Source organism: Trachymyrmex septentrionalis, unplaced genomic scaffold (assembly GCF_001594115.1).
Source record: "Trachymyrmex septentrionalis isolate Tsep2-gDNA-1 unplaced genomic scaffold, Tsep1.0 scaffold72, whole genome shotgun sequence".
NCBI lineage: Eukaryota > Metazoa > Arthropoda > Insecta > Hymenoptera > Formicidae > Trachymyrmex > Trachymyrmex septentrionalis.
In genome coordinates, this window is record NW_017305905.1 from 1759175 (window position 1) to 1774638 (window position 15464).

The following is a 15464-nucleotide window of genomic DNA, read 5'->3' on the forward strand; positions in this document are numbered from 1 at the left end:
CGACTTATGTCATCAAATGGAAAGTATCCATTATGTTTATTATCAAAGTATAATCTTCTTCTTCTTTAATTAATGGCTCACGCCTCCCGAAATAGTAAACGGAGGTCGATACGGACAGACCATTTCTTACGAGATACAAAAACTAAAAATAATGTAATGCCTATGAAAATGGCGAAGCCCGCCGCCGGACACCGGGCGTCTGCGTTAACATCGTCACGTCACACGGGTGCGCGTCAGGACGAACGGATTGTCCAAAACTGTGCGACGGCTGTAATTTCAATCAGTCAAAGTCAGCAACACTTTCAAAAATATACAAGAAAAAGACATCCGAGCCGAGACGCGTCTGCTGCGGGTGAGTGATTCTTCAGAACTGATCAAAGCATGATGTTAAAGAATAACGTTTCTATTCTTTGGTTTTGTGTGTTCGGTTGTATGTGCATAAGCGTATGAGTTTTGCGTAAAACGTTTACGTACGGTGTATGCGTTTTGCGATTCGAACGTTGCCTACTGAGCACCACCAATACTAATTCGAAAATTTAGTTTTAGTCACATTTTCTGAAAGTCCAGTTCAGTCTTCTGTACTCTATTCTTTATGATATAATCATTGAAATGTTTTATTTGATAAATGTCTATTCGGGAAACAATTTGTGTAGATAGACATCTTACTTCGGCTGAATTACATTGACTGGCACCCGTTTGACCACTAGCCACTCACAGTGCTTGAACAGTGAAAAATCCCTAGACATCGGTCGCTGTAAATGATTACGGTTAATCATAACGTAGAGTCTATTTCATCAACTTCGGTTAGATTAACCGACGGTTTTACATGGGGCTCATTTCAAGTCCAGTCCTACAATTCACGGTTAACTCTCTTAACAAAAGTTTAATTTGTTTCTTATCTTATTATATTCTTGAATTGGAAAAAGACAATGAATAAGTTGAACCTCGGTTAAGACTTAATCGTGAGTGGAACTCTAGACCCAATTTCACAATTCATTATTATTTAAAATAAGTTAAACCTTAGTTAAAACTTAACTACGAGTTGTGAAACTGGGTCTCAAATGAATCTCATGTAACCGTCGGTTAACTTAACAGATTAGTGAAAGAGACCCGTAGTCAAAACCCGTAATCAGACGGGACGTTTTCAATTATGTTTGGCAAATTCATACATCAAATGTATGTCTGCCATTTCCTGAGTTGAATACTTATTCATTATTACTTTCAACGCATAGCAAATTGAATTAAATATTCCTAGCAAAAGAACGAACTAAAATAACTGAGTAAACATAATAAACAAAATTTTTGAAATCAACGATATGCGAAATATTAAGAAGATATCGAGCATTACTTATAAAAGTAGATCAAAGCTAACCATTTTTTTTTTTTCAAATCCATGAAGATAAACCAGCTACGTATTACTGAAAAACAAAAGTGACTGTAATTCTGAAACAATTTCATATAAATAAATTACAATGTTTGTATAAACTTTTGTCATTATTAAAGTGTCCCCTATCCGCTGCCGAAGTAGATCCCATATGTTAGGAAACCAGTATATGTACAAGATATTTTATTTATTTTGAAATCTGAAAAAATTCTGAAAAATATTTTAAGATGTTCTAAATAAGTACTTAAATTGCCGTTTTAATATTGATAATAAAATTTAATAAAAATGTTTTTTCGAAAGAAGTATAAATTTGATCTATTTGTTTAGTTATAATAATTACACAACCAAAAATGTATATAGTTGCCTACTTTTTTTTTACACTTGTTCATGTTCTACAGATTCTAGGAAAACAAATAAACCAGAGTTTAACGGCAAGAAATTCGTCAAATAATTAAAAACTGAACAGGCAAAAATGAAATGCTGAGAATCCCGTCATGATGTAAAAAATTAAATAATTAATTAAATAATTAATTTAATTTTAAATTAAGTAATTATCTAAATTTGCAAGTCGTTACAATATTTCATATACTTATAAATACAAAAAATAATAATTTGATAATAATTATGATCAAATATATATTTTATAATATTATACGAGAAGTCCTTTCATAACATTTCTAATGTTTAGCGACTTTTACTGTTTTATCTTTTATAATTCATTGTATACAATACTATGTATGTTAAACATCGAGCAGTCGTATTTTTTTCGAATCCATTAATTATGTAATGTATATATCTACTAATTTAACATTTTAAATAGGTTTAAATAGATTCGAAAAGTAATTCCGTTTTATGAAAATATTAAGTGAAAGTGATTCTATATTATTAAAAGAGAGAAAATATTTTTTAAATGAAAGAGACAGAAATGCCAGCTTTAAAGTTTCAAAAATTTTGTTTTTAAACTGAAATAATATATTATTCTTGATTTGTAATTTTTAATAGCGGTCATTGTTAATATTTTTTTACTTGTCACGGTTGTTGAATTTTATAAAATATCGTAAGTATAAATCCGAATGTCACTTGTTAATGGATACTCTACACATCCTAAGATTTGTTAAAATTGCTACAAGATTATCTTATCAGAAAAAGGAAATTGTCATATATGTTACTAGAATGTAAAAGATATTCAAGAGCAACATCTATAAATTGTCGAGAAGAGCACATAATAAAAAGTCTATTTTTCTATTTAATACATTTTATTGATAATACCTTTCATATATTTTGCACATCTCCGCAATCCACCGCCGTATATGTTGTCTCTCTATAGAATAAAATTTTATGTCGCTTCTACAAATAATTTTATATAAAAATACTTACATTTCATAATGTACCCATAGGTAGATTGACATTTATACCTGAAAGAAAGACACGGAAAAAAAATCTCAGGGGGACACTCAAGAGAGAGCCTTCGTTTCTTTTAATTATTTTTGGTTGATGTGGCGCCGCCGGATATTAAACCTTTCTCAATCAGCTGATGTATGCTGATTGTCCGAATCTGAGAAATGAGATAACAATGTGTCTCGCTAATAAACTCTTTACTTTAATTTAGTCGATATTAAAAACTTTGAAATTACTTTTACATATCTTGAAATTTTCTAAATTTGACATTTTATTGTCAATATTATCTAGTATATAAAATGTATTGACAATTTAATGACTAAAAAATTTGAAAACGTAAAGCGAAAGTTCTGTAAGACATGTATGGAATAACTTATTTATCCTTGATCACTTATAATTTCTTATTCATTGCCGATTAAAATACTTGTTTTGACTGAAAATTAGTTAGTAAAGATTAAGTAAGATGTACAATATACTAATATATACATATAAATATATAAATTAAAATAACAATATAACAAAATAAAAATTAAACGTACAATATATTTCCAATATACGGCCATTTCCAATACACATGTATAAAAGTATTAGGCACTTATAATTTTCTCGCATTTTACGAAAAATTAAATACGATGAAAAAAATCTCAGAGATTTTTTATGTATTTTAAAGTCTAAAGATAGGGCTTTAAATCTGCGTTTGAATTTTTTGTCTACGATGTTTTGTTCCTAAGTTACATAAAATTGAAAAATGATATCTTTGCAATATTTTTGTCTTACTTTAAAGCGCTACAAGTTCAATGAAAAAACACCAACAACTAAAATTTAATATGAAAGTATCTGAAAGTAGGCTTCCTAAGCTTTAAAATGTTTTTCGAAAAAAATTTGTACGATAATTTTTCGCAAAGATATCGAATTTTTTATTATATGAAATCTTATTGTGTAAAAACTTACTTTTTCTAAAATGTTTTTTAATTCGAAACTAAAAGTATACTGAAAAAAGACAAAAGAGAAAAAATAATTGTTATACTGTAATGTGCTTGATTCGTATAAATTTTTTTTTAATCTTTATTCGATCATCAATTTTAAAAAAGTTTTTACGCAATAAAATTTCACATAATGAAAAATTCGATAATTTTGCGAAAAATTATATAAATTTTTTTCGAAAAGAATTTTGAAGCTTAGGAAGCCTACTTTCAGATACTTTCATATTAAATTTTGTTTGCTATGTTTCATTAAACTATAGCGCATTAAAGTACGACAAAAGTATTGCAAAGATATCATTTTTCAATTTTATGTAACTTAGGAACAAAAGATTCGAACGCAGATTTAAAGCCCTATATTTACGCTTTATATATATACACAGATAAATATGTTTCTTTAAAAATAATTTTATATCAAAAGTAGGTATATTTTACATAAATTATATAATAATTTTTTAATGGCATTGAATATGAATTATTTCAAGCGATCAGAATAAATGAGCATTCTTAATTTTGTTGATGAATATGCTATGGAAACGATCTAGGAGAACGAATTACGAATGATACGTGACAAGCACAGTCAACAGTTTTATGATGAGAAGACGTCAAACTAAAGATTCTTATAAGACCTTCGCGCAATTTTTTATCGGTTATCATTTCTAACAATTCAGTATCAAGCTCAATTATTAATGTTGTTGCGTTTAACATAAAAATAATTATAATAAAAAACATGGTATACATTTTTCGTTGTAAAAAAATTGTATTGTAAAAGAGATTCACAATAATAAGATATTTAAAAAATGAAATATTCTCTTAATAACTGAATATTCTCTTAATAACAGATTTGATCAATTTAGATTCAATTTGTTCTTAGCAGAGATGACGAAATCTCAATAGAGTTGAGAAGTAATGCGTTACTTGTAACGCCGTTATCGTTTTCGTTACTTTGTTTTAGAATTGTTACATTTTTTTGTCTGTAACGGTAATGTCGTTACATTTTTACAGTAACAGTAACAAATTCTGCAATTACTTATTATCGCATTTAATTCCTTATTATCTTTGTTCAATAGATCACATATTTTTATATAGAACTGACTAGAAATATTTTATAACAGAAATTTTAATATCAAAAAATTACTTGTACTTCATATCTTAGGCTGCATTCCGATAATCACTATCAATACTGGAAATCTATAGTGTATATGTAACGTGAACTATAAATTTTCAGTATTGACAATAAATTTTGGAATTGCACTCTTAATAACATCAATATATTTAAAAATAATGCTTAATAAAAAAAATCTACGTTTTGTAAATTACAATCAAAGTTCCTAATAACATATATTTAAAAAAAATTAATGTAAAAAATTTTCAAAGATTTATTAGATACAAATTTAAAGAAAAACTTGCTATAGGACTAACTTAGAATTTTGAGTTTTAATATTGATTTTTACAATTAATTTTGATTATTAACCCTCAGTACTCACATCTCAAAAAAGTCTTTATCTATCCACATCCAGATATTTGTACTTCAGCATTTTCTTTTGCTTGTATCTCAGATTGTAGTGCGATTTTAACTAATTTTTTTTTAATCTATCGTTTGAAGACTGAAAAAAAAAAGAATTTTTAAGTTAAAAAGTTTAAAATATCGTAGCGCAAAAGATATTTTGCAATAAGTGAAAAGGGATCGAAAAAAAACATCTGAACTATGAAAATCGGAGGGGGGGGGGGGGGGGTTACGCTAACTCTTTGTGGATACTGAAGGTTAAATAATGCAATTTTTTTATCTAATATCTTTAATAAAAGAGAGAGAATAATGTAAAAAGTAATAAATCGTTATCTTCAAAATAACGAAAACGCGTTACATTTTAAAATTAGCGAGTAATTGTAACAAAATACTTTTTACAAAAAGTGACAGTAACGCTAACGATAACGCGTTACTACTTTTATGAAGTAATGTTCCCAAATTTGAATCTCAATAATTTTTCAGATGTTGAAAGTGAAATTTTTTTACAAATTAAATTTTGGAAAACGAATTTTAAAAAAACTTACCTTTTTACAAGGGAAACTTCAGAAGTGTTTATCGAGTTTTTCGGTACCAATTTTTGGTCATTCTTGAGGTAAAAAAAAAAAATACATATCGAGGCGTTCATTTATCAATATGTGACTTCCTTTTCGAGTTATAAATTTTTTTTAATCTGAAAAATTAAATGGTTGCTCCGGCGAATCGGATTCGCATTTGAGGTCTAGTAACTTTTCTTTTTCTTCAAAATATATGTTCTGTTGCATTTGTTATTTCTTTCAAATAATTAGAATATTATAATGTTTCCTACTAAAACAATAAAAAGCGTTGCTAAATCGTTAAAAATTAGTTTCGCATATAAAAATTATTAACGGCACGTGTGTTTTAAGACAACCGTATCTCGAAAAATATTTCTCTATTTACTGCAAAGAGAAAAAAACATTTTCTAAATGTTTCCTTGACAAGCTTTCTCTAAAAAACATGCATATTCTGAATTTTTCGAATGTTCGAAATTATAACTCGAAAACAAAACCGTATGTTGAAAACACTGCGAAATGTACGTTTTTTTAGAAACATAAAACTCAAGAAACATAAAAAGAAAATATATAAAATGAAGCTCGAAAGAATCTATCAGTAAAAAATATAAAAAACCCATCAGAGCCTATATCAGCTATTTGGATGCACAGAAAACTCTTTATTCTCATGTGAATGTAACAAAACGAATCAAATAAACGTTTCAATTTGGGTCTTTATCAATATAGAATATAATTCTAAATTACATAAGTAATGGAAATTCCAAGATGGTGATTCCCGACAATTTAGCTCGTTCTTCTTTATCCAAATTAGCTAATGAATAGCCAAATTCTTTAGATCCACTATATATGAATTTATTTATGGAATTGTGACGTCTCCCCTCCCCCTTCTATGTTCTAATTTTTATTTTTATTTCAATAAATACATGACTTTATTATTTTGACTCTCATTTCATCTTTGACTATCGACACGAAAATAAAGAGTTTCCTGTGCAACCGAACAGCTGATGTAGGCTCTGATAAGCTTTTTTATATCATAAAAAAAATTAACTTCAAAAAACTCGATGAATACTTTCAGTTAATTAATATGGGAGTTCTCCACGTTAATTAATTTTAAATCACATTTTACTTTAAAAAAATTAAATTTGAAATTTATCAAAATTTTATCAAAATAGACGAATTTAAAACAATGGAAAATGGCAAAAGATGATTTTTCTTAATAATTTCATTAAGGAAAACTTGATACTAAAGTCAGTCAAAAGCTGTACTCTGATATACACTATCAATACTAAAAATCTATAGTATACGTAACATGCACTATAAATTTTTAGTAGTATGTAGTGGCAGTATCAGAACACGGTTTGTCAAAGTTTGTCAAAAACTCCAACAGTTTTCAGATATTTTAATGTAATGCTTCATGTAAATATTCAATAATTTTATGAAAAATAAATGATCTTCGGCAGATTAGAGAGTTTTTGTTCATTCAAATTATATCAAACTGAAACAATCAGAATAAAACATTCTTCCCTAATTTTATTCGTTTTAATCCTCAGTTACCACATTAGTGCGAAATCGCACCAGCAATTTTTTAAAAAAAGTTTACTTTTCAATTTATTACTTTCTTGATTAACAATTTCTTGCAATAAAATGTTTTTGTTTAATTTTATTATTACCAATAGGTTCTCAGGAAAATTTTACTCCAAAAAACTATATAATTGAACTACTTTTGCTTTTTTCATTTCAAAGTTATACGTGATGAAAAATGGAAAAGCCAAATTCGCGCTAGTGTGGTAATAGTGTGGTGACTGTGACTGAAGGGTGGTAACTGAGGGTTAAAGCTACCATACTCTACACACAATGTGTGCGTTGTGAGTTTACCATGAACATATGACTCCGTTTATCGATGATCGATCGATGAATATGACCGTTCTGTAATCAGTCATTTCTATGTTCACGAGGTCTGGTGATGGTCTGTCGCGCGATGCTAGAACCCGACACTGCACGACGCCCGAGGAAGTCAACAGTGGATCCGCGATGATTGTTAACTTGCAGATGAACTGGCATCTATCCTTTCTTACTATTTCTGTCGCTCGACATATCACTTTCTATCTCCCCGTCTCTCTTTCGCCCTGATTTTTTGCAAACCCGCAAAACGAATCGGATCACCAGACCATTGCATCGGAATGGACCGGACCGCATCGCACCGCATCGCACCGCACCACCAACACCGCTCTCTCTCGCTACTGCAAACTGCTTACAGCCCCCTGCTACTCGGCTTACTGCTTACTCTCAGCTACCCCATCATCGGCTACACCCGCGCCACGCCACTCCTTTCCACCGCCTGTGGCACCATAAAATTACAACTTAGTTATCAGAGAATATGGATGTTGAATCCGTGTATGAGAATAGTTTCTCTACTTTTTTTTTTATAGGACTGTAGGGGTACAAGTGCGAATAGACCGATGGAAACGAGAGGGACATATTACAATCAAAATGAATTAATAATGTATCTTCGAACTTAATTGTACTGTAATAAGCAATTCATAAAGTGAATCAACTTCACGTATTGTAACGTAGAATGTCAACAAGAGTTTGAGTGAATGTCTCAACAAGAGATTCACATACACACACACACACACACACACACACACAAAATTGATCTTTACAATATATTTACACTTTGTGCAAACCGAAATTAAGTTTAAACAAAAAAAAAACAATCAATTACGGAAAGACAAAAATAAGTGAACACTATCAATAACTGATAATTAGTAGTTACATGTAAACCCACCGAAGTGTTAAACTCCAATTTTGATAAGCTTTGAATATATTGTAATCTAGGTCAAAGAGACACGAATTTTTTCATACGTGCCCATATGGTCGTTAAGCATATAAATAATGAAATATCATTGATATTAAAATATCATGGTAATAAAATATCATTCTGGAAGAAGATAGTATGCTCAGGTCAGTTGAATCAAAATTTGAAATGCGACAATTAAAAAAGAAGCAAAATGGCTGAAAAAATATGAAACATACAAGAAATCATTCATTACACCAACAGTTAAATTTGGTTCATTGATGGTATGGGGCTATTTTTTTATGAACTTTAATATCAGTTTAGGGTATAATGAATGCCGATAAGTACATTAATATAAGTATATAATAAATAAAAAGAGGCAAACATGAATTTGGAGGAAGAATTTATTTTTCAACAGGATCCGAAGCACATTGCCAAAAAAAGTATAACAATTTTTAGTAATTAAAATATTAAAGTATTCAAATGGAATAGAGTCCTGAATCCGATTGAAAATATGTGGTGTGTATTAGATTCCAAAATTCCCTTGGATAATCAAGAAAATAAAATAGACTTTTTTAATAATTTAAATCAGCTTTTGAAAATATTGACAAAAATTATATAGAATTAAGTTTCATAATAAATAGTACATCACGACGATTAGAGATCATAATTACAGTAAAAAGACGATTAAGTACTAATTATCAGTTATTGATAGTATCCATTTACTTTTGTCTTTCCATAATTGAATGTTTTTTTTTTTAATTTAATTTCGGTTTGCATAGAGTAAATATTGATTTTAATTGTTAATTAGACAACCTGTATATACATATACGTACATACAGTGTGTTTCGGAATAACTGTAAAATATTTCGTGTATAAATAGAGCGGATTAAACTGAGTGAAAAAGTCATCTGCCATTTTGCAATTTCGCAATAGCTAACGATATATTAATTTCTAAAGATTAACCGAGTAAATGCATATCCCCGCCCGGCCATATCAACAAATGCTCGTCCATCAGTCGTCGCTAGGCGCGCGGGAAGTAATTTATTACAAACAGCAATAGTTACGCACAGTGACGAAAGAAACTAATTTCAAGCGCCTAGCGAGCACAACCGACGTGCGTGCATTTGGCGATATAGCCGGACACATCATGCTCATTCGGCTCTTTAGAAATTAATATCTCGTTAAATGTTTCCAAAATTTCAAAATGGTACAGGACTTTTCAACTCAGTTTAGTTCGCTCTACCTATACATGAAATATTTTGGTCATTCTGGAACATACTGTGTATGTGTGTGTGTGTGTGTGTGTGTGTGTGTGTGTGTGTGTATGTATGTATTGGATGTTTTAAATTAATTGATGCCCCAAAATATGTTTTAAATAGTGCTTTTTTAGAGAAAAACGTTTCAGACAAAAGTTGTATGAAAGGAGGCATAAGATGGTATCACATTAATTTGATCTTGAAGAGTTATTTGAAGTTAACGTGAAGATCAATTTCTTAAATGGAACTCCATATATTTCATTGCGTATTCTTAAAGCATACCTCAAGACCCTTTCAAAACACTATATAATGAAGTTTATTTTCATTAAGTACTTTTCAAATGTATTGAAAAGTACTTAATGAAAATAAACATAAAGCTTGAAAATATTCTTGAAGCTTCCACGGGTGCTTTCTATATAAAAGTTATGCGTTTTGCGGGTTTCCTCCGTGTCCAGATCCATTCTTGAAATGCTAACGTTTCGTGAACCTTGCAGTCCACTTCATCAGGGCGAAGAGCAGCCTGATACTACAGTATGGATCTGGACACAAAAGAAACCCGCAAAACCCATAACTTTTATATAAAGCTTGAAAGTTACAGTACTGACGCGGCGGCATTTGCATTACTCAAGGTGTCCAACTAATGGCTAAAATTTCTTAAATGTTCAGAATCATAATATAAATACAACATTTGTTTAAGGTCAAGACCATTGGAGGTTTCTCTTATTTTTGGACTAAAAATTCATTTTTAAATATTATAAAATATTATCATAATTCTGAACAACATTCAAGAAGTTTCAGCCGTCGATCGTACATCTTGGATAATGGCAATGCCGGTATTGTTTTATTAACTTTCTAAACTTTATAACTCGAAAGTACTTAATGAGAGAAAACTTCATTATAGTGTTTTCGAAAGTTCTCGAGGTAAACTATAAAAATATGCAATAAAAAAAAAATGCAAAGGGCGTCAATTAAAATAAAATACCCAACATATGCGCGCGCGTGTATACATAAGAGAAAATAGAATAATTGTGAGCAGTTTGGTTCAGCACTTTTTCGATAGAGCCGCTACTGCGAATTTCTAGAAATTTCTAGACTAGACTTTAATAATTCTTTTCACTAGTAATTCTTTTTAGATATAATCATAAGTCATATAATTTGAAAATAGTTAACGGCAAAAGTGAGAAAAAGTGAAATTATATATTTTGATAGTAATTTTAGCATCCAGAAAATAAGATAATTGTATTTTGTTTATTTAATCGTGCATACTTTACTAAAGTGCATTTATTACGCCTTTTGAGCTATTATTCATTGAATTAAGTTAAAAAGTCTTTGTAATCGTTTTTCTTATTAAATCAATTCGCGGCGGGAAATTGTGCACATGAAAGCAAATTTAAAGTTTCCTCCCAATGAAAAGTGCACTATTTGCGAAGAATTCGGAAGATATGGAACTCTATCCAGTTGACAAATTAAAAATAATATGATATTAATGTTGTAATTTCGTATTCCACAATATAAATGTAATATAACACAGTATACAAAACAGCCCAAGAAACACACCAAATCGAGAAAAAAATCAAAATGACGTACTTTAACGTCAAAATGATTTTTGGGTACAAAATTTGACTGTTTATTTACTTTAAGCATTAAAATTATTTTGATGTCATTTTGATTTTTGGTTGATTTCTATATGTTCTATGGGTACATTGTAGAATATATATGAAATTATAACATTGACATTATGTTGCTTTTAGTTTATATCGACTGAGTGGTTCCAATGCTGCTTGTGTTCTGAATGGATCCATGAAAAATGTAGTTAAGCTGATGATGTTGAGAGTTACATATGCGATTTTGGTTTAAATAATATGAATATTTCCAACTTTTGTATTATTTTTTCAAATTTCATATTAATTTTATAGTAACATTGGTATAATAATATATTTTTTCATTTTCTTATCTCAACATTCCTTGAAACATTTTCCATGAAATATTTATTTTAATAATTTTACATTAATTTTTTATGATTTTAATTTTGTACAAAATTACCCAACTCATGCGCACAATTACCCAACGTGCAAAAAATTTTTTTACTTTTGCTTCTTTAACTTTTTGCTTAATACAACATTATCAAATAAAAAATCGTGCAATATACAAATGCATATCGTTAGAAGAATGTTTATACTTTGTATTTCCGTGTTTACATTGACTTTAACTTCAAAAATTATATTACAGCAATAAATTCTCCTTAAGTGCGCACAATTCTACCACTTTCTCATATGCGCGCGCGCGCCCACACGCACGCACGCACGCACGCACACACACGATGTCCTGTAAGTTTTTGCCAAGTGCTTTTGTGTATTGTAGATAGAATGGATTAAACTGAGTCAAAAAGTTTTCTATCATTTTGCAATTTTCGCAATAGTTAACAAAATATTAATTACTAAAAATTGCCGAATATTGATCTTTAATAATTTTTTACTCAAATACTATATATATATATCAACTTTACAGAAAAACTGCAAGAGACAAAAATCATTTATTTTCGTCTCATAGAAGCATTTTTTCAGAATTTTTTATTAACTTTTTAGTACTCTGCATTTTCTTGTGTTTACTAAGATAAGAAAATATAGTATTAAAAAATTTTGAAAAAATTCTCAGAACTTTATGAGAAGAAAATAAACAATGTTTGTCTCTCACTGCTTTTCTGTAAAGTTGATAGTGTTTGAGTAAAAAATTATTGAAAATCAATATTTAGCAACTTTTAGTAATTAATATCTCGGTAACCATTGCAAAAATTGCAAAATAGTACAGGACTTTTTAACTAAGATTAGTCCGCTCTATCTACACAAAAGCGTTTGGCAAAAACTTATGGGATATCCTGTATATATATATATATATATCACGAGCAAAGTTCGCAAGTGGGCAGTGACGGTATTGCCAAACGCAATTGAATTAAGCAATGCTGACATTGTACAGCAGACAACTCGTGATTGAATTAAGCAATGATGACACTGTATGCAGATTTTGCCCGTACAATATATACATATACAAATGTATAATTTAGGATGGTTCTTATATTTCAACTTTCAAATTTTTTCTGCGACACCTCCCAGGTGAAATAATTCCAATCCACAACAAAATAATTCTCGTCAAATTTCAGTTCATGCCGACAATGGAATCTGCTTCCGGCTCATTACAACATTTGAGTTCCCTTAAACTTTCAACATTATCAATATTTGTTTTTAAAACGTATTTTTCACAAAAATTATTTTCTTGCATTGTATAAAATCTTATACGTTTTTTTTTAAACAATTAGGTAAATTATTAATTAAAAAGATAAAAATAGTTATCGCATTTTTTAATTATTCAAGCTGCAAAAATTAATTAACCATGGACTAAAAAAGTGTTAGTAGTATGTTTAAGAGATAAAATGAGCTCAAAATATGATGAATTCCATGTTTTTATTAATAAAAAAATTAATGGTTTTTTACATTTCACATTATATAATTAATAGTTATATTACAATCATAATTATTAGTCATCAGTACTATCTTGAGTAATGCGAAGTTACTAAAAAAAATCTATGAAATTTTGATTCAATTCAAAAGTAAAAAATCGTGTCCATGATTGTTACAAATTTCATTAAACCATAGTTATTTCAAAATCTGTGTTATATTATTATCATCATTCCATGTTTTTTTTATTCAACAAGATGAAATCTCCCTGAAGCTATGTTCAGATTTCCATCCAAGTGTCATCTAAGAATCATTTTATCCTTGTTTAAAAATGATACTTCAGTAGCACTTGGTGAATCTGAATATAGCTCTGGGAGATTTTATTTATCCTTATTAATCCCTGAGAGAGGATCTTACCTTGTTAAACAAAAAACGTGTGGAATGAAGACAATAGCATAACACAGATATCAATTTTGAAATCATGAGTGACTTCGAGGTTTGGTAGTTTATAAAAAAACAGCCAAGGGCACAATTTCCTATCATTGAATCAAATTAAAGTTTCATAAATTTTTTTTATTAACTTAGAGAATTATTCAAGGTAGTGCTGACTAATAAAATTACGATTATAATATAATTACTAATTATTAAGGTTAAATTGTACAAAACTGTTAATAGAAACATGAAATTCATCATGTTTTAAACTCATTTTGTTGTTCATATTACTACCCAGGATTGGTAAAAAAAACATGTTTTAAACAGTTTAAAACATGCTTGATGTTTTTAACAAGTTTTAAACACGTTTTTTATAATACTAACATGATGCAAATAAAATGTTGGTTTTTATATTTAACGTATTATAAAATAGTGATTTTTCTTTTCTAATATAGGTATTCTACAATATTTTTGAAAAGATAGCGATTGTACCGTTCGCTAAAGCTAAGTTTTAGCATTAAGAATCTATATTTTTTTATTGCGATATAATGATTTTTAACGTTAAAAAGTTATGAGCAATTAAAATCAGAATGCTCCTTTTACTTAATCCGCGAGTAACTTAGAAATAAAAAATCATAAGAACATTAAAAAACAATCTTGTAAGCTCAATTTTGGAGGAGAGGGTGACACGTCACGGATCTACAAAGTGAGAACATTTTTTTCATTTTTTTCAGCTGATAGTTTTCTATATGTAAAAATTACCAAACTCATACAAACTCAAAACATAAGTTTTTGAAAGTAAAGTTTCCAAGCTATAAAATCCTTTTGTAAATTTAAATTTTGTTCATGTTTTAATAAATTACAGTTGCTCTTAACAGTAATATAGAAAGCCGACATTTTATTTGTATCAACCTAATATTAAAAGCATGTTTGAAGCATTAAAAATATGTTTAAAAAGAGACATAATATTTTATTCTCTAAAAAAGGGGGGGGGAAGAAAAAAAAGAAAAGAAAAAAAGAAAAGCGAAAAAAGAAAAAAACCATTAGTCTTTAGTTTTACGTCTTTTTTAGTCTATAAACATTTTTAGTCCAATTTGCAGCTTAAATAATTAAAAAAATGCAATAACTATTTATTTTAATTTTCTTAGTCATTAACAATTCACCTAATTGTTTAAATGAAACATAAGATTTCAAACGATGCAGAAAAATAAGACACACATGATAAAAAGAAGATAAGTCTTACATCAATTTTTGTGAAAAATACACTTTAAAAACTATTGATAGTGTAGAAAGTTTAATACAAGGGAATTCAAATGTTTAACAAACCAGAGATATGGGTTCCTATTATCCAATCAAACTAATATTTAGCAAGAATTATTTCTTTGCAGATTGAAACCATTCTTGGGAGAGTCACAGAAAAAAATTTGAAAGTCGAAAAATAAGGGCCTCTCTCTCTAATGTATATAAATTAATGCAGTTATATACGTACACATGTATATTAATATTTTATATATACATGTATAAACGTGTACATATGTGTAACATGTATTCAGAAAGAAACATATATTAAATATATATTTTTTAAATGTTAAACATTTTCGTAATTTTAAATTATCTTTTTCTTACACACTGTGAATGTATTGTATATATTAAATTGTACTTACTAAAAGATAAGATATTTTTCTTTCTCCTACATATCACTCA